The sequence below is a fragment of the Rhineura floridana genome, chromosome 17 (genome assembly GCF_030035675.1).
Source record: "Rhineura floridana isolate rRhiFlo1 chromosome 17, rRhiFlo1.hap2, whole genome shotgun sequence".
Classification (NCBI taxonomy): domain Eukaryota; kingdom Metazoa; phylum Chordata; class Lepidosauria; order Squamata; family Rhineuridae; genus Rhineura; species Rhineura floridana.
In genome coordinates this window covers 13120931-13142385 of record NC_084496.1, presented here as the reverse complement: position 1 = coordinate 13142385, position 21455 = coordinate 13120931, and the positions used below count along the sequence as shown (strand labels likewise).

General features: G+C 46.8%; 1 pseudogene; it reads left to right on the top strand.

Moving 5' to 3' along the window:
* The first annotated feature begins 832 nt into the window (after positions 1–832).
* LOC133371743 (leucine-rich repeat-containing protein 24-like) lies at positions 833–2566 on the top strand (annotated as a pseudogene).
* Positions 2567–21455: the final 18889 nt, after the last annotated feature.

Genomic DNA, 21455 nt, shown 5'->3' with positions numbered 1-21455 from the left:
GCTGCTTGGATTTTTGAATAACTATAACTAAATGTGAAGGTTTTCGATAATTACAATTAGTTAAAAGAGAGTGAATTAAGCACACTTTGATGGATATAGGCCACATCTGCATTAAAGAGAGAGCCAGTGTGGTGTAGTGGTTAAGGTATTGGACTACAACCTGGGAGACCAGGGTTTGAATCCCCACACTTGTTTGTATAAGGACAGACTACAAACTGGGAGTCCAAGGTGCAAATCCTCACATAGCCATGAAGCTGACTGGGTGACCTTGGGCCGGTCACTGCCTCTCAGCCTCAGAGGAAGGCAATGGTAAACTTCCTCTGAATACCACTTACCATGAAAACCCTCTTCATAGGGTTGCCATGAGTCGGGATCGACGTGAAGGCAGTCCATTTCCATTTTGCATTAAAGAATCCCAAAGAATCCTGGGAACTGTAGATTGTTTGGGGTGCTAAGTGTTGTTGCCCTCATGGAGCTACAATTTCCAAAGTGGTTTAACAATCAATCCCTCTTCCCAGGGAACTCTGGAACTGTAGCTCTTTGAGGGCAGTAAGGTCTCCTAACAACTCTTAGCACCTTTAGAAAACTACAGTTTCCACGATTCTTTTGGGGAAGACCAGAACCTAAAAAAACCTTAAAATCTATGCACTCACTTTTTTTTAATAAAAAGAAGCATCTCAGCATTCCTTCAAGGGAAAAGGGGGACAAATTAGGGGCAGGGTTTTCTGAGGGGAAGGTATGAGAAAATATACACAGCCACGCCGTGAGTGTTTCTGTGACAGAGATGAGCGAATATGTCGGTTTTGGTTTCTCATTTCTCATTTCTCTAGAGATGGCCGCACGGCTGGGGGATGACCTGCGCATCTCCTGCTAGGCCTCAGGCTACCCACAGCCACTGGTGACTTGGCGCAAGCTGGCGCATTGGCGAGCAGGAGGCTCCAAGGCCAAGAGCGCCTGGCCGCCCGGTGGAACCTTTGAACTGAGCGAGCGCAGCGTGGGGGAGCGCTTTGAGCAGTTGGACACGGGCAGTGGGATGCTCTTCCTCAACAATGTGACAGTGGCCCATGCCGGCAAGTATGAGTGTGAGGCTTCCAACCCAGGTGGTACAGCCCGGGTGCTTTTTCACCTCATGGCCAACCTCTCCCAGCAGCAGCAACAGCAGCAGACGTCAAGGGGCTACCCAGCTTCAGTGGACATCAGCCAAGAGCCCCTCTATGACATGGAGAGCATGGACTTCAATGCCCTCAGCATGGCCACCCAGACTGCCATTGCCGTGGCCATCTCCCTGTTGGCCTTGGTAGCCCTCCTCCTGGTGATCATGATCTACCGGAAACACCGCAAGTGGAAAAAGGCCAAGAAAGAGGAGAACATCCTGTATGTCAACAACTACTCGGACGGGCCTACCACCTTTGCCCAGCTGGAGGAGTACCGGGATGAGAGGGGCCACGAGATGTTTGTCATCGATCGCAACAAGCCCCTCTTTGCCACCTACAAGGACCCCCAAGGTCTGTCTGGGGTCTTTCCTGAACAACTGCAAGATCAAGCTACTCAGACCCTGGAAGGGGAAGAGGACTGCCCTCCAGAGGTCAATGAGCTCTTTGTCAATCAGGGACTGATGTTCCAGCCTCAGATTGCTTATGAAATCCACTGCTGAAGTGTTGGGGGAGAACCACGAGCAAGGTGCCACAGAACCGTTGGGGTGGATGTACTCCCTAATGGAGCTGCTGTTGCCTTCTTGACCTTTCACCTCTGTCCTGGCCTTCCCAATAGATCTGCCTTCTCTGTGATTTAAGGTGATGGGAGAGGAGTCCATGATGCTTTGGTGACTGTTAATAGTGCCCATCAGGTGGAAGAAGATTTGTTTATAAGCCTGTCCCTGACTCGAAGAGGAAACTCACTCAAGATGGCTACTAAGTGCAGGCATATCCCACCCTCTTGGCACCATTCCTCAGAGGTAAGCACTTACTTGCTCCCTTTGGAGCACCCTAGGTGACCTCCGAAGAGACCGGAGAGCAATTCAGAAGGACCCTGCTAAAGTTCCTCTCTGGTGGCAGAAGGCATTGTGGAGTACTGAAGTGATGGATCCCTTAATACCCCTTAATTCATCCTGATAACCCACTGTTTTCCTTTCCACGTGCCCTGTGGCTGGACAGTAGAAACTTGCTATTCAGCGAGACAAAGGACAACCACTTCCTAGGCACACGTTAGGTCCAGTGGAGACTGGTGGCTCCTATGTCAGTGGGCCGGTGAATCTGCTCCAGGTTTTAGTCTGACCTTTTCAAGGAGTTGTCCAAGGTGCTGAAAGCACCAACCTCCACAGGGTAGGGCCCTGTCTGCCAAGAAAAGGCAGCTTGACAAAAGCTAATGAAGACAGGAGGCTGGAGGAATTGTACACTGTGCAAGCTTAGCCAACCCATTTTTCCCTTCCCCTGACCTTCAAGTGACACTGTGGAGACATTAGGGGTTCCTTCGGAGGACGGGGAGAACTCGCTGGCTGATGGACAAGTGGGGGGGAGTTTTGTTTTCCAATTTGTTTGGTTTTTAAATAAAATAATAAAAGAATTAAAAATAATGTGACAATCACAAGGAATTGAACAGAACCCCTGTATTTATAAGTCCCACAGGAAGACATCCCCCCACACCTGCATAGTCATACCGCCTTCTGGTGCTACACAACATGGTTTTCATAGGAATTTGTGGAAGTCACAGGAAATGGGGGGGGGCACCTCCAGGCTCTGCCACGAGGGAGCAAAGCAAAGCAGCATTGCAGAGTTGTTTGAGGAAACAAGCAACCGATAAGATGTAGTTGGTGCTGGGGGATGCCAAGGCTCTGTCTGGTTTTGTTATTATTATTATTGTGCAAACAAACATTAACCAATTGGGAGAAATGGCCAAGAAATATTTTTCATCATGTGTGTCATTTTTGGCAGCGCTTGAAAAAGTTACTTTTTTGAACTATTTATTTATTTAATTAATTTGTATCCCGCCCTTCCTCCCAGCAGGAGCCCAGGGTGGCAAACAAAGCACTAAAACACTTTAAAACGTCATAAAAACAGAACTTAAAATACATTAAAACAAAACAGCATTAAAAACATTTTTAAAAAAAACCTTAAAAAAGGTCACTGGATTGGGCTGATGGGAGTTGTAGTCCAGCAACATCTGGAGTGCCAGAGGTCCCCCACACCTGTTGTAGGGGAAAGATGCCCATTGGCCAAGTTTTGCATGGGCTGACAAGACTTCTCTCTTTCTGGGTCAAACGCTAGATAGCCATGGCTGGGGACTGTATCCCTGTTAACTGATGGAGTCTCTCTCTTCCATATTTGGCATCTGAAAGGCTCCATATGACAGCAGTTGCAAGGGCAGGCCAACTGCAGGCACTCCAATGTCAGAAGAGCCCTGCTGGATGAGGAGAAAGGTACACCTGTTCCAATCAACCTGATGCTTCTCGGAAGCCTACAAGCAACACAGTGGCACTCTCCCCACTTGCGGTTTGCAGCAACTGGTGTTCAGAGGTACACTGCCTCCAACACGGGAGGTAAAACGTAGCATCTTGCCTGAAGTCCCCAGTCCACATAATTCAGAGGAATACCACAGTGGTTTGTATCAAAAGGCCCACACTTCCCTGGTTGCCTCCCAACGGCTATCACATTTTAAGTTTGTTTTTATGATGTTTTAAAGTTTTAGTGCTTTTGTTTGCCACTCTGGGCTCCTGCTGGGAGGAAGGGCGGGACATAAATCAAATAAATAAATAAATAAATATCACATCTAGCAGGACAACCCAAGCGGTTTGTGCCGAAAGCCAGAATGAAAAGGGCCAGAATATGGAGCAGGGCAGCTATGGCCCTCAAGATGTCGCTGAGCTACCACTCCCATCACCATCACCGGCCATTAGCCATGCTTGCTGGAGCTGATGGGAGTTGTAGTTCAGCAACAGGGCTAGGGTTCTCCACACCTTGAGTAGGGGATGCTATGGCTTTTGTTGCATGTAGGGGTGGAGATGGAGGGATGTTGGATAGGGAGATCTCATCGATAAGGCGTTCTTCCTAACATTTGGAGCAAATCAGTCTATTGTTGTTGCCACTGCTAAGTACTTGACAGTCAAGGGGGGGGGAAGAGCTCTGGTGCTCCTTTTAGAGGGAAGGTTGCAGATGAAAACTTTGTTAGAAAATCCATTTGATCAATTTGCTTTGTTCTCACAGCAGGCAACCAGTTGCCCATGGGAAGCCTACAAGTAGGACATGAGTGCAAGAGCACTCTCCCTTCCTGCGGCTTCTAGCAACTGGTATTCAGAAGCATGCTGCCTCTGACTATGGAGGCAGAGCATGGCCATCATGGCTAGCAACCATGGATAGCCTTTTCCTCCATGAATATGTCTAACCCTCTTTCAAATCCACCCAAGTTGGTGGCTATCGCTGCCTCTTATTTATTTTATTTTATTAATTAATTTGTATCCCGCCCTTCCTCCCAGTAGGAGCCCAGGGCGGCAAACAGAAGCACTAAAAACACTTTAAAACATCATAAAAACAGACATTAAAATACATTAAAACAAAACAGCGTTAAAAACATTAAAAAAACAACTTTTAAAAAGGGTTAAAAACATTATTAAAAAACATATTAAGCAATTCCAACACAGATGCAGACTGGGATAGGTCTCAACTTAAAAGGCTTGTTGAAAGAGGAAGGTCTTCAATAGGTGCTGAAAAGATAACAGATGGTGCCTGTCTAATACTTGAGGGGAGGGAGTTCGCTTTTTCTATAAATTAAAAAGCTCCAAATGCTGCAAATATCCATCTTGCAAATGTGCACACCAAGGCATGCACAAACCCATACACAAATGTTGCTGATACACACATTTCCTTGCATGCCTACATGTTGGGTGTAGCTTTTAGAATTTTTTCAAACATTATGATCATAATACTGCTGCTTCTGCAAGACACTCCGAGGTTTCCCAGAAGGTTCTGCAAACCAGATAACCAATCCCAGCAGAATGTGGCCGTGGGCCTGGGGCAGGCTGGTGCTCAAGGGCCCAGTCATGCCTGGTGCTGGACCTGTGAGGAGGGTGGAGTCACAGAGGTGAAAGGGGAGAAAGGCCAGCTGGTCCAACTCTCCCCCCTAACAGATCCCATCCAGGCCACAGAGAATCAAGAGCGAAAGTGGTACATGCAGAACATCAACCTGGGGAGGAGAAGCCTGGCTTTAGTTGGCTGTTTATGCTTGCTACCGCTTAAAGGTGCTTTCTGGGTTGCCTGTTTAACCTTAAAATATCAGTCTAGGGCAGCCATCACCGACCTGGTGCCCTCCTTATGTTTTGGACTACAACTCTCATCAGCCAGGATCTGGAAGGCACCAGGATGGCAACGGCTGCTCTAGCGTGCACAAAAAGCGGTCCCCCAACCGTTTTGTTGCCTTATTCCTTTTGTCACCACTCCCCTTCTCTCACATGTTCTCTATCCTGCACGCCCTTTTCCCCATTCCTTTCTCCCCAGACCCTTCCTGTAACCCACCCCTCCCATTTGGATTGTTCTTTTACTTTTGTATCCAACTTTCCTTCCGTTGCGGAAACCAAAGTTGTGCTTGCATGGCTCCCAGGCGACATCCACGCCCTGGCCAGACCCTAACCTGTTTAGCTTCAGAAAAATAGTGACTGCCCATGCCTCTCTGGGATACCCTCTTCCATCTTGATGGCTCTTTTTGCCCGAGACATTTTGGTGCCAGAGGTGGAAAGTGTAAGTGGTGAGTTACAACATATAAACACATCGTTAAAACATGGCTTGGTTCTGACCATCTCTTTTGCTCACTTTTAATGCATTTCTCTTACGAACAAAACAGACTGAATTGAAGTAACTATGTAGATCAGTAGTCAGGAATCTCAGACCCTCCAAACTTCTCTGTCTGGTGCTGGGGGCTCTTCTGAGGCCACACCCCTTTTCCAGACCGCACCTTCCTACCACCCCCACCCCTGCTATAGCCCCTCAATGAACCTGTTCCATGCAATCCTCAAGTGCTTTTGCCTGGCTGAAAAAATGGAAATGGCCTGCCTTCAAGTCGATCCCGACTTATGGCGACCCTACGAATAGGAATTTCATGGCAAGTGGTATTCAGAGGTATTCAATTAATAATAATAAATAATCTTTATTGCATGCTTAGCCATGGGCCATGTGCAAGAATACATGTTAAAACATACAAACATACATTGATACGTATCATCTTACAATTTACATTTCTTTGGGTGACTCATTCATGGGGGAGACACTCTTAACATAGGAATCTCTCATTTTTTGTGCTGCCATGGTGAAATTGGCAACCGCTAGTGATACATAATTACATCCATCCAATAAAAGCATAATTATCTTTTCCCTATCTGAATAAGGCATTAAAAGGTTTTAAAAAGTGGATAAAAATTTCCGCCTAGGATTGTCATAAAGTGGGCAATGGAGTATGTAGTGTGTCATGTCCTCTATTGCCATGCATCCAAAGATGCATAGACGTTGAGCCACTGGGATGCCTCGATATCTGCCTTCCAAATAGGCCGATGACATAACTTGAAAGTGCAGAGCTGTAAAGGCTAATGTGGGCTCTGTCAAGTGAGTCTAAATAATTTGCTAACGTGTGATTAAGTTTAATATGAGGGTACCATGTTGAAAACCGGGCCATCACAATTGAGGCTCGGTCCTGGGCTGCATCACATTCATAAATCCAATTGCGGAGAGCCATTTTGCTTAAGTCTAAAAGTTTATCTAATGTAAGGTCGTATTTTATGAGTACTGATTGATATTCCTTCGCCCAGCCTCCCTTCGCCATTTGTACCTGCCAACATTTCTTAGTCATAGATGTATTATTCATATTAAGAATTCGAAGCCAGTACCGTAGGTATGCCATATCTATACGTGCCCTTACTGAGGGGAGTCCCAGTTCAGCTCTCATGTGGGCAGCCGGAGTGCCCGGGGGGAGGCCTAACACTATCCTCATAAAGGCGTTCTGGGTGGGCTCCAAGGTGGATCTAGCAGCTGGGCCCCATAGTTCTGCGCCGTATAGTATCTTAGCTAGGATTTTAGCCTTTAATATTTTAATCATAGGGGGAATCAATTGGCCCCCTTGCGTGTAAAAAAACTTTTTGGCTATACCTAGGGCGCGTGCGCCTGCTGTGGTCACTGCTTTTAACTGTGGGGTCCAGGAATGGTTATTTGTCAGCAATATGCCGAGATATTTATAGGAATTAACCTGTTCTATTGGGACCCCGTTTAGTGACCAGGAATTCTTTGCTTTCATATGTTTTCCACTCACCATGACCTTTGATTTAGAATGGTTTATCTTAAGTTTCTGGGACTGACAATACTCTTCCAATTTATGTAGCATTCTTTTAAGGCCTATTTTGGTTTGAGAACATAAAACCACGTCATCAGCGTATAGGAGGATGGAGATTTTTTCTATTCCAATAGAGGGTGGGAAGAAGGAGGGAGATGATAATGCATCCACTATGTCATTTATAAAAAAATTGAACAAAAATTGAGCTAATAGGCACCCCTGCTTTACTCCTCTGAATACGGGGATTTTCGTTGACAAGATGCCTTTGATCCCTTGTCGAACTTGGATGACGTTAGATTGGTAAAGGGCCCTGATCAACCATAGCAATCTTTGGTCTATGTTAGTACGGGCCAATTTTTGCCAAGCAGCTCTCTATCTATTGTATCAAAAGCTGCCGAGAAATCTATAAAGGCGATGTATAAAGATGAAGAGGCTTTTGAACTGGTATTTCTTAATAGATGTAATATAAATGCTTGGTCGATAGTGCACTTTTTGGGTCTAAAGCCAGCTTGTGCATCGTGTATTATTGTTTCAGTCTCGTCCCAGTCCATTAATTTATTTAACAGAAATCGGCTGTACAGCTTTAAAGATACATTTAGGAGGCTTATAGGACGGTAATTTGCTGGATTTGCAGGATTACCTTTTTTAAAAATTGGTACCACGATGCTGGTTAACCAGCCCTGCGGAATATTTCCCGTGTTGTTTATGTGCGTGAATAGAGAAGCTAGGAGGGGTTCCCACCAGGACAAATTTTGGGTAAAAAATTCAGGGGGAAGCATGTCCTTTCCTGGAGCTTTCCCAGCTTTCAGAGATAATATCAGTGTCCCAATATCGTGTGTTGTAACTGGGGGCCAAGGTGGTAGATCATCCAACGCTTCTATATTAACTGAGGTATTAAATTGTGATAGTGACTCTTGCTTGCCTGGTTGGAGAATGGAGAGATGTGTGTGGCTGTACATAAAAATTCTTGATTTGTGTATGGCTGAAATACAGCCTACTGCACAACAGCTAAGAGCCACATCTCTTGATTCTGTCCCCGCTCACCACTGGCATGCAGACCCCCAGAAAGTTGTCCATCAGGAGATGCAGCCCATGGGCTGAAAAAGTCTCCCCAGCGATGATGTAGATGCAGCCTTGGCCTGAGCATAGAGAGGACAACCTCCTCGTTTTTGTGTGAGAACATCAGTTACTCTGCCCAAACGCCTATCAGTGCTGCTGAGCGATTTCCTCTTTCAGCTGGGAGTGGAGTTGATGTGGTTCCACATGGCATGACTTAATATAGTGCTGTAATCCTCATAACAATCCCATAAATGCCTGTCCTGGTGGGTCAGATGCTAAGCAGGGCTTGGAACAAGTTCACTGAATTAGTTCAAAAAGTCTCTGAGCTATGCCTGAAAGTAGTTACCCTAATTGCCAAGTGAACTACAGGTCAATTAAGTTCACTGGGGGTAGAACTCTGAATGGTTTCTAGTTCAAGTTCTAGTTTAGAAAGGTAACTGGGCCTTTAAATTTAATGATAATTAACAATTCGTATATCGCTAGGGAAAACAAATGTGGGTTTTTTTGCAGAGGATAAGCTTCTTACGAACTAAAAAAACGCACTTGGACGAACTTGAACTGAACTTTTAGTTTGTAAAAGGACAATCTTGAGCTTGAACTAATTTCTTTTAGAAACAAACTTTCTGAGTGCTGATGCTAAGTATATTTGTTTATTTATTTATTAGATTTATATCCCGCTCTTCCTCCCAGTAGGAGGCCAGGGCGGCAAACAAAACCACTAAAAACACCATAAAAACAGACTTTAAAATATATTAAAACAAAGCATCTTTAAAAACATTTTTTTAAAAAGCTTGAAAAACATCTTTTTTAAAAAAAGGTTTAAAACTTATTAAAAAGCAATTCCAGCACAGAAGCCTGTTTAATTCTTATTTACTCAGACGTCTGTTCATTTCAAATTGATTTCCTGCCTGGAACAGGGTTAGCTAATCTTTTTTTTGACTCAAGGGGCCACATTCAGCTTTGGCTAAATCTCCAGGAGCCACATGCCACCCGTAGGTATGGCTATACTACACTCAACATACCTGCACACTCACCTGATCAGCACAGATCAGCTGGAGAGGGAAGGCTGGTCTCCTTCCCATGAATTCATGGATGCTGAGCAGGCGGTGGAGATCTGCATCCTGCTCAGGGGGCTTGGCTGAGTGGAGATGTTTAAACTGCCTACACCAGTGCTATGTCTACTGCATTTATTTTTTCTTTTTGCCATTCCTTCCAAAATCAGTGCCTAGAAAGTACTCTTAGAATTGCAGCATTCAGTCAGGAAATGTCTTTTCAAGCTGCTTTGATGGATCACTGTCAGCTTTAAGTGGCTGATTCCTATTCACTCCCAGCCTTGGGCAGTGTTCCATTTAGGGTTGCCAGGTCCATGGCCTGAGACTGATCCTGGATCTTTAGGAGAACAGAAAGTCAGCCAAGTGCAGGTGTTCTTGCAACTCTGTAATGGGAAAACACCCAGGGTGGAATTCTCCCTTCTCCCTGCACAACTTTTTAAGATACAGAAGACCCCTTGGAGGCCGGGCCTGGCAGCCAAGAGGTCTTCTGTATCTTTCAAAGTTATGCAGGGGGAAGGGACAATTCCACCTTGTGGTTTTTCTCATTAGTGTTGCAAGAACACCTGCACTTGGCTGACTTTCTCTTCTCCTAAAGATCCAGGATCAGTCTCAGGCCCTGAGCCTGGCAACCCTAGTTCGATTGGTTCATACTTAGTCAGTTTCACTTCCCTCTCACTAGTCATGGGGGGAATGGTGGTGAATTGATGACTAAACAAATATTGGCGACTCTAGAAAAAGGGGCTGCTATGGATTGTGGAAACAGCAACCCCATTTAAAACATAACACTTGAAACTCTGGCTTCCACCATGTTAGCATGACTTTTCTGAAGGGTTTATTTATTGTGATGTATGCTCGTTTGTTGTGGGAGGTAGGAAAAGGGAGGTGGAGAAGAGCCAACAAGTGGCATGTGCCTGATCCTCCCACTGGCCCCAGCCTAGGCACCATCTTCCTTGGGCGCTCTCATCACTCACCTGGCCCCTGTGAGGTAAAGTCTGGTCTTGTAGCCCCGGTAGGTGGACTGGATCCTGATTGCCTCTTTGAGGGTGGCTGCCCGGGACACCTGCTACATCTGTTTCCTGGTCTTGAACATGCGCTTCTGCCCTTCACCCATCCGGCGGGTGCAGTAGTTCTCATAATGCCAGTCAGAGGTCCCTGCGCATGGTGGCCCCGGCTGGCAGGTGCTGGTTGAGGAGAGGCTCCTGGGCGTGTTGCGCTCCCGCGTGGGCCGTGGAACAATGTGCGCCGTGGAGCCATGTGCACCGTGGCATAGCGCTGGCTTAGCCCTCCTGGGTCCCAGCCCTGTCTCCAGGGCTGGTCTTCAGCCACCGCACTGGGGGTACTGGGATAATAGGCTCTGGGGCTCGTCTGGTAGGACACGTGGGCCCCATAGAGCTGGGATCTAGCAGGTGACTGCCCTCCTCGCGACCTGGAGGCTGGGCTCTTCCGCCTGGCAGGAGGGCAAACGTGCCCCTCACATTCACTGTCCATTTCTGACTCGGAGGATGGGTCTTTGTCAACCTCTACGGTCACACGGACGCTGATGCACCTCCCGCAGCAAGGGCCTGTATTTGGCTGGGCTGGCTCCATGTGCTCCTTTTCCTTCAGCTCCATGCGCTGCTTTTCCTTCAGCTCCATGCGCTGCTTTTCCTTCAGCTCCATGCGCTCCTTTTCCTTCAGCTCCATGCGCTGCTTTTCCTTCAGCTCCATGCGCTCCTTTTCCTTCAGCTCCATGCACTCCCTGGTGTAGGGCGGAGCCCATGGGACCTTGCTCGCCCACTCCTCGGGGTCTCCCACAAGACACTTGTGCCAGTGCTTCCTGGGATAAGGGCCCACCCACGAAGAGTTCCCTGGCATGTAGCTGGGCTGGCCATAGTAGGTCCCCTTTGGGCTGCTACGAGGGTAAGGGCGCTCCGGCCTTTGGGCCAGCTCCTGCCTGGTGCGGTAGCCCCTCCAGTGTGCTTGGATGGTGGTGGCCGCCCGGTTGCATTCGCTGAGGGCCCGTCGGGTCTTGTAGACCCGGTAGTGCGCCTGAATGACCTTGGCGGCTTTCTCCCTGTCCATGTCTGGGTGCCCCCAGGATCTTCTCCTGTCCTCGAAGGAGGCAAGGGGAGGCGTTCTCCTCCTCGGCTGTTGCCGCTGCCTGTACACCTGCCGCGAGGGCACCTGGTCCCGCTGCATGGCCACATACTCCCGGGTGATGAAGCGCCTCCAGGCTGCCTGGATGGTGGTGGCAGCGGCATGCTCGTGCATGATGTGCTTCTGCGTCAGGTAGCCCCGACATGTGGCCTGGATGGTGGTGACTGCCTTGTCCATGAGCATGTCCAGCTCGTCCACCAGGAAGGAGGAGCGGCGGCAGGACCGGCTGTTGCTCCGGGCCTGCACCCTGGCCAGGTGGGGGTCATGAGGGTGGTCATCGTTGTCCTCCTCCCTGCTCTGGGAATTGTAGGGGCAGCAAGGATGATCCTTGTAGGTTTCCATCCTGGAGGAGAGGGAGGGGAGAAACATGGCAGGCGTTAGTGCACAGGACGAAATCCCTGTCCCAGCAGCGGACAACATTTCGGGGCTCAAACAGAAGCATCCCTTGTTCTTGGGGGTCCTCCCTCAAGCCGTTGCATTTTACAGGGACACCCTTCCTCTCCTGGCTTCATGGCCCCTTGCCCCAGAATTGCCTACACCAAGCTGTGGTCCGTGAGCTTCGTGTTCAGGTGGTCCCTGCTTCTTTCATTTCTTACATTCTATGGAATTCAGATCGTGACATAATAAAACACAGTATACAGGAAATGAAATACGCTGTAAACATACAATTAAAAATCATGCAGCATCCAGCAAAGTGCATTGAGATTGCTACAAGTGGTCCACCAAGACCCCTGGGCATTTTCAAGTGGTCCGTGGGGGGAAATGTTTGGGAACCCCTGGCCCATGTTCTGCCCATGTTTAATCTCACCTCAAATGCTCTTTCGTCTTTCTCTCACTATCCCTGTGAACATGCCACCCTTCTCCCTAAATACCTAAGAGTGGTATCCTCTACCATTCACCTCCTTTTCAAGCTCCTAGTTCTCAGTTTTAAAGGCTGCAGCGACACTGCTTATAACTAGAATCTCCCTGCCAATCCCCATCATTTGCCCTTGCTTCTCTGCTGGCACTCTTTGCTCTTCTGTCATTCCTGTCTTTAAGCCTTCTGCTTCGGTTGTGGATGCCTTTGCACACTTAAGTTAGAGGCAAGCTCCCTGTTCTGCTGGTTCCAGTGTGGCGTCTCCACCTCTCCTGAAAACGGGGGCACACCATGCTAGTCAAACCCTGCCCCTTTTTACTGAAAAACCAGGTGGGAGCAGCTCCGGGTTTTTTTAAAATTCAGATCAAAGAGATTTCACAACTAATCTGCAGATCAACCCATTCCTCATCCAGGTGAAGCTAATGGAAACACTTTGCTGTAGGCGACTAGTGGGTTTACAGTCTTACATGCTTACATGCACACGCACACAGGCTGTGTGCACACATACATTTAAAGCACATGTCTTCCCCAAAGAATTCCAGGAGTTGTTGTTAATGGTGTTGGGAATTGTAGATCTGTGAAGAGTAAACCACAGTTCCCAGGATTCTTGATGGGGGTAGGAGGAAATGTATTTTAAATGTGTGGTGTGTATGCAGCCACATACACTCTCTCACACACATACTTTTCCCAGCAGTTCCCTGTGAGTGCTCAAGTCTGCTTCTTTGGGAAGGCCCTTGTACAGCCCACCCTAGTCTTTCCTACCCCCCTGTAGCAATTTAATTCCCCAACAGTTCTCTCTCTCTCTCTCTCTCTCTCTCATACACAAACACACACACACTCAGGATGACATAAGAAAATTTGATTCTGGGGCTGGACATCCAAATGAGGCTTGCCTAGAAGAACGTTCGGATGGTTTGTGCCCTAGATTAATTAGCAAATGAGGTGTGTGTCTGGACTGAGCAGGAGTGGTCCCAGTGTCAGATCCTGATTTTTTTAAATAAGTTTTTATTAGAAACATAGAAAGGGCACACAAAGAGAGCATAAAAAATTGAAATTAGAAACAAGACAACAATCAATCTGCAGGAATATAAGGTCCTGTTTAAAGATATGAGCAATAAAGTACATATTACAATAGAAAACTCACCAGAACCTGTTTTAAATGCCCTCGAAACATGGGCAGTAATAGATATTTCCTGAGGATGTGCAGAATGCATGTGTCACTCTTGCCATAACCAGCTCTCCACACTTCTAGGTTTGGGGCTGAGGTCTTGGGGGGGGGTCATGAGAGAAGACATGGACAGGGTCCTTCAGGGACCATCTCCTGCCACACAAGCCACCATCAGGTGCATCAGGTGCCATCAGGTGTGTGCTTGGCAGTGCCTGAGGCAGGGCCTTCTTTACTGTGACTCCCAGACTTTGGGATTCCCTGCTCTAGGAGGTTCCCCCACCCCTTTCCCCGATGGCATTTTGGCACAAGGTAAAACTGATTAACCTCAATTGCTGGTTTTAGTTAATGATTGATTTTTGTTTTGCGATTTTCATTGTGTTGGTTTGTAGGCCCCCTTAGGTACTTCTCTTTCCAACAGAAAGTTGGCCATAAATATTTTAAACAAATTAAAAAATAATAAAGAATGAACAAGGAGTGTTTCCAGTTTCTCCCCTAAATTCTGGCACTCCAGGCTGAGTGCCTCTGAACATGTGCAGAGAGCCATACCCTTAAGTAAAACCAAGCTTTGTTTTTGTTTTGAAGAAAAGGTCCAAAGGACAAATTGCATCTGGGCTGTGCAGCAAAGTGCCCTTTCCGTTTAGCTATGAAGCAGCTTTTTAAAAAACAGTTTATGTCTTGAGTATGTCTGAACATGCGCAGAGTGCTCTCTTCTGAAGGTTATCACCATTTATTTTTGTGCTGTTAAACACATCTTGAATTACATAGAAAAATAATTAAAATACCACCTATTCCCTCCCCCCAGCTTGACACAGATCTATCCTGGTAACTAGCCAGAAGGGGGATTGAACACTGGGCTAGTCTGACACCTTCCGTGCTCATGTGCATGGCCACAACAGCCAGCCAGGGCTGAAGTACTGGCAACCCCCAAGGTGAGCAGTTAAAAAGCTTCAGGGAGAAGGTGATGGGAGGGGGAATGGAGAGGAATGGGAAGGAGCCTCAGCAGGCTGGCTGGTGATAATTGCCTGTTTCAGAATGTGGCTTTCTCAGGCCAGGAGTGGGGGATAGGGTTTTTAGGCTCAGGGCCTGAGAATGATCCTGGATCTTTAGGAGAAGAGAAAGTCAGCCAAGTGCAGGTGTTTTTGCAACCCTGTAATGGGAAAAACCACAAAGTGGAATTCTCCCTTCCCCCTGCACACCATTTAAAGATACAGAAGACCTCTTGGAGGCTGGGCCTGGCAACGAAGAGGTCTTCTGTATCTTTACAACTTGTGCAGGGGGAAGGGAGAATTCCACCTTGTGGTTTTTCCCATTACAGTGTTGCAAGAACACCTGCACATGGCTGACTTTCTCTTCTCCTAAAGGTACAGGATCAGTCTCAGGCCATGAACCTGGCAACCCTAGCAGGGAGAGAAGCTGCTCCCAGCACCACAGGAGAAAGAAACACAGGAGCATAAGGGAAGACCAAAAGGCCGGCTGGATGAGCCTCCTCTTCACATACAGTGAAGTCAGACTCAGCAGGCAGCAGCTGTTGTTGTTGTTATTATTATTATTATTGCAAATTTATGAACCATTTCACAGCTGGAAGCCATCAAAGCAGCGTATGACAAGATAAAAATGAGATAAAATATGAGTTCAAGAACTCAATTACAACCATTCCTACAATGTCTAAATACAATAAAACCGTACCTACAGATGTTCAGTTAATATACCATGGATGGCTGGGATACACTTTCTTAAAGATGTTGCCTTCAGTAAGAACCTAAATATGAGTCTGAGCGCCCGTCTTAACTTCAGCTGGTAATTTTATTTATTTATTATTTGATTTATATCCCTCCCGGCAGGAGCCCAGGGCAGTAACTGACCCCTGAGGGCTGGAACCGCAACACTAAAAGCCCAGTTTGCAGTACAAACTAAGAACACTTCTGGAGCATGCAGTACTCTCAGCAGGGGCAAAGTGGTCCATTAGGTAACCTGCTCCCATGTTTTTGAGCGCTTTAAATGCTAAACCCAAAACTTTTAATGGGTTGCATATTGGCAGCCAATGTAGCTCCCTCAGCAGAGGATACTCCAGTCAACAATCTGGCTGCTGTATTCTGCACCAAGGGCAGCTTCCCTGTTAAGCCCAAAGGAAGCCCCACACAGCGTGTGTTGTAGTAATCCAGTCTTGACGTTACCAGTGCTAACTCCACAGTGGCCAAGCTATCTTGGTCCAGGAATGGCCGTAGCTGTCTCACCAACTGGAACTGGTAAAAAGGACTCCCAGCCAGTGGTTTTGATATTGATTTGGATTCCTGCATTGCACAGGGGGTTGGACTTGATGGCCTTATAGGCCCCTTCCAGCTTTACTATTCTATGATTCTATGAGGCCACCTGTGCTTCAAGTGACCATGATGGGTCCAGGGCAATGTATCTGTTCATTCAGAGGGAGTAAAACCCAGTCCAGAACAGGTAGCTGAGCAATCTCCCAGACACAGGGACCACTCACTCCTTGTTGCCAAGGTTTAAAGGTTATTGGCCCTCATCCAGGCACCATTGCACCCAGGCGCTGGTCCAGATCCTGCACAGCCACTTCCAATCCAGATGTTATGGAGAAATATAGCTGCATGTCCTCCATAAAGTGATGACATTTTGCTCCAAATCCCTTAAATGAAAACTCCCGGTGGCTTCATATAGAAATTAATTAAATAGCCCTGGGGACATTATAGTGCCCTGAGGCACCCCATATCACAAATGCCAAGGGTCCAACTTTGTCGGATGGGTGGGGCTGCACACTTACCAATCACCTGAAGTCAGGAGTCCTAAGTCAGGACTTCAAAGCACCATGCATGGGTTGCAAATGCCTGAGGTTTTGGCTCTGGGCAGTGGAGCCGAAATCTGCTTTCTGCAGGCACCGGCTGCGCTAGCGAGTTCCCCACAGTAGGTAGGTGGACAGTAGAGCTGAAGCCTGCTTTCCCTTACCAATGCACTCTTCAGAGTGCACTTCAACACTCCCAGTTGTGCCTTGGCAGCCATGTCTCTATCTGCCATCACACCTGATGTCACAATGATGCTGGGTGTTAGGTAAGTGGGGGTGGTTTGGGGGAAACAACCTCATAGGCTGGAGGCTCCCCACTCCCCACTCCTGCTTTGAAACTCATATATATATATACATATACATATATATGTATAAAGGAATATATATATGTATGTATGTGTGTATATATATATATATATATGAACGTAATTGTGATTAACCAAACAGAGGTTTTTATTATATTAACAAAACGTTTCAGCTTTCGCCTTCATCAGCTGCCAACATACAAACGCTGTTACCAAGGTGGCAGTTATAGAGCTTTGAGGATGGAATGCTCAGAGGGGCATCATTTGCAGAAGCGAAGTAGTGGTGGTACTGTCCTCCAGGTTCAGGCCATGTGGTGCCAATGTGTCCAGAGAGTAAAACCAAAAGTTCTCCCTTTTGGTCAATGCTGCTGGATCTGCTGGCATCTCTATCGCTGTAATGGAAAAGTCCAACAGGCTGTGACCCTCGATGTTAAAATACTTTGCAACTGGTTGCTCCACTTTTTTTGTCAAAATTGCCGACTTGTGGTTCCTGAAGTGCGTGCGTAGGTCAGTTGTGGTCTTTCCTACGTATTGGATATGACATCCTGGTCTTTTGCACTCGATGATGTAAACTATATTGCAGGACCTGCAGGTGATGTTCTGTTTGATGTAATATGTCCTGCCTGTCCTAGTGCTTGTAAAAGTGGCTGTCTCCCTGAGGTCACACAGGTGATGCAGCGTTTGGAGTGACAAGGATGAGACCCTGGATTGGTGATAGGTGGCTTAAGCACAGCTCTCACCAACAGTCTGCGCTAATTAGGAGGTTGGCGAAATGCTATAACAGCTGAAACGTTTTGTTAATACAATAAAAACCTCTGTTTGGTTAATCACAATTATGTGATTACATATATCATACATATTTTTCAAAACTGTCTTATCTATCTATCTATCTATCTATCTATCTATCTATCTATCTATCTATCTATGTTTATATATATATATATAACAAGAGCCAGTGTGGCATAATGGTTAGAGTGTTGGACTACGACCAGGGTTCGAATCCCCACACAGCCACGAAGCTCATTGGGTGACCTTGGGCCAGTCACTGCCTCTCAGCTTCAGAGGAAGGCAATGGTAAAACCACCTCTGAATACCGCTTACCATGAAAAGCACCTTGGACAGCTCCCTGAAAGTCCAGACTAAAACCCAGAGCGGATTTACTTGCCCCACTGACATCAGAGCCAACAGTCTTGACTGTATATAACAGCTAAAATTGGGGGTTTGGGTGCCCAGGACTGACTGTGGATCTTAGAGACAGCCAGGCTGTGTTGCTAAGAGTTGGTCTGTGCAGCCCAACAAAGGAAAAACAAGATGTTGGGTGGCCATCATCCTGGGAGACAGTGGTGCTCTCCCCACCCCCCACCCCCAAATCCTGGTAAGCCTTGCACCATCTCTGTCTGGGCAGGACGCCTGCGTATGCCATACCTGCAAAGATGGGGGGTCCTGCACACCCCCTTTCCAGAGGACCTTCCAGCCAACTCTAGCTTGGGCCAAGAATTCTGGGGGAGACTGACATCACATGCTGATGCCATTACAATTGTGGCATCATGGCCTGTGTGCAGCCAATCACAAGCAGGTTAGAGGGAGCTTTTGGTAGCCTGTGTTGGAAGTGGGAGCATCTCTCCTTATTGGCTTCATCACAGGTGTGCTATGCGCATACTTGGCAAAAATAAACTGCCCTTTCTGCTGCTGCTGCTTGTCTTGAACAAAAGCAGGAATTTAATACAGTTCTAATACACACATTTTTTTTCAAGCAATGTCTTCTCATCTAATGCATTTTTGTAAGTTATCTTCACTCCTGTAGTCATTTCTATGCACGCTTTCCCCTAATATAAGCATTTTTGTAAGCATTGTTTGGTTGGCGAACCGTGCCACTAAATTCGAATATGTGCAAATGTGGAAGGATGGCTTTCTTTTGGTTCTCACGTTGTTTCAGAAAGTGCAAAGTTGATCAATTCAGCTTGAAATGCAAACTGAATCAAGTTCCTCACCCATTGCAAATCTAGACGGCCTCCTCCAGGCTCCACTCCCTTCTTGAGAACTCCAGAGCCTTAAAGAGCCAACTACTAGAACTCGTGGACGTTCAAAGAAGCTGAATGTTGGAAGATTCAGGACAGACAAAAGGAAGTACTTCTTTACTCAGCGCATAGTTAAACTATGGAATTTGCTCCCACAAGATGCAGTAATGGCCACCAGCTTGGATGGCTTTAAAAGAAGATTGGACAAATTCAAGGAGGACAGGGCTATCAATGGCTACTAGCCATGATGGCTGTGCTGTGCCACCCTAGTCAGAGGCAGCATGCTTCTGAAAACCAGTTGCCGGAAGCCTCAGGAGGGCTGAGTGTTCTTGCACTTGGGTCCTGCTTGCGGGCTTCCCCCAGGCACCTGGTCGGCCACTGTGAGAACAGGATGCTGGACTAGATGGGCCACTGGCCTGATCCATCAGGCTCTTCTTATGTTCTTATGTTCTTAAGAGCCAACCCATGGCCTGAAGACAGGCTCTCCTTCCACAGTCTCCCTCTTCATGCATGTCATGTGCCATCAGACTGGTGATGTGTGGTGAGAGGCATCTGGCTCTTCAGAAGGTGCCCAAGAGGGTCTGGCTGTGGCCCTACAGGCCCTGGTGGTCTGGGGGTTCCTGTCGAACAGGTGCAATGGTCTTCATCAGTCATCTCTGAGCCCTGATCCTGACCCGGCTCCCCATCTGATGCCCCTGCACTCTCCAGCTCTGTGTTGGGATCCCTGCTGGATTGAGGGGTCACAATGCAGTAGATCTTTGGTTTTCTTTTATTGCTTATTGTTGGATATAGTTTTTTAAAAAAAGAATACATTCAGCATATCTAGCTTGTCCTGATTTGCTCACATTCTTCTGCAAGGCTCTTCTGCACACATTCGTCAGTAGCAAGACCATCCATGAGTTTTTGGCTGTGCTGATACGCCATTTTTTTTTGGCTGTGCTTGTTCCCCATCTATCTATTTGCTGAAATAAATTGGGAGTACGGCACAGAATATAAGGCCCAATTTATGCTAGAAATAACTGCAATTGCTAATTATGAATTAAGCACATCCCTTTATGAATAATGGAGGAGCAGGCCAAAAGAAAAATGAGATAAGATCTTCAATCCATGCATTTTTAATTGCTTCATTATAATTTTTTTTGGTGAAGATAGCCATATACGTGGTGTGCTGTTAATACATTCGCCTGCAAACACACACGCACATGCACACACACATGAATTTTAGGTTAACTCACAAAAGGCTATCAAAAATTAATTTTTGTGCTGTGATCAATGGAAATGTGAGTGATTCTATGGCACTGGCACAGAATATGCCATTTATATGCTAATAATGAACACGGCTTTTTCCATGTTGATGCCATTTTTATTTTATTTCAGTGTAATGAATGATAGAAGCCGATTCTTTCAAATGTGCAAGTGAAAGCTGAGGAAAGGCCTAACAGGCTGACAAAAGAGAGCAGGGGAATTTTAAGCAAGGCTGCACTGAAAATGATCCTTGTTTTATTTAACGGTTTGACAATTTTGATAGCAGAGGAATCAACCCTTTCACTTCTTCCAAATGTGCAGGTCATTCCAAGGCATGGACTTGAAGCATGCCTAGGCTGATAAGCCAAATATGGATGTGAAAGAGGAACACTGGAGCCCTAAGGGGAAAGGCCATGGCTTAGTGGTAGAGCATCTGACAGAAGGTCCCAGGTTCAATCCCCGGCGTCCCCAGGTAGGACTTGGAAAGACTCTTGCCTGAAATGCTGGAGAATTGCTGCCAGTCAGCGTAGGCAATAATGATGTAGATTTGGTGCTGCTAGGCATGGTTCTGTGCCTTACTATGAGTCAGAGCATTGCCCTGTCCAGGGCTGTGGAGTCGGTACGTCAAACCTTCGACTCCGACTCCTCTATTTTTCTACTGTCCGACTCCGACTCCTTCATAAATGGCAAATGTATATTAATTTATTAATATTAATAAAATAATATCAATATTAAAATTAAAATATTAATTTTATTTTGAAGTCGGAGTCGGTACATTTCAACCGACTCCAACTCCACACAGCCCTGGCTCTGTCTAGCTCAGCATTGTCTCTGCACTGGCATAAAGTGAAACCACATCGCTTCCAAAGGATCACACATGCCTAAAGCATTTAATAATATGCTATGTGGCTCAATTTTTGCAGTGAGTGGTGAGAACGACAGCCAAATGAGAAAGTGCCGTGAATGGAAAAATGCAGTGTCTTCCAACTGCTGGATGACTTCCAAGTAAATTGGCTGCATATCTGCCAGGTCCAAAGCTTTGGCTGTGCTTTAGATCAGGAGTGGGGACCCTCAGACCTGGGGAGTGACTGCGGCTCCCAGGTCTCTCCATCTGGCCCTCAGAACTCCCCCTAGGCCACACCCATCACTGGCCCTGATTTGCAGCCCAAATGTTTTTGCCAGGCTGGAATGTGTCCTTGAACTCTAATAATGCCTTTTGCTTATCTGGACGGAGGAGGGAGAGGAGCATGTCAGCCTGTGTAGATACTAGCCTACTGTACCAAGTTGAAATCTGCATTGGTTGCTCAACCTTCCTTTGCCTGTGACTCTGCCCACCTGTGGCTTGGGGCTCCTGGATGGTTTCTCAGCAGCGAATGTGGCTCTTGACTTAAATACGTTCCCTATCTCTGCCTTAGAAAACATATTGGGGGTTCACAGGTCTGTTACTATTTACGAGCACGAATGCTTGGATGGATCATAGAAGAGGGGTTGAGTTCTTTGATAGATCTTAATTGAGG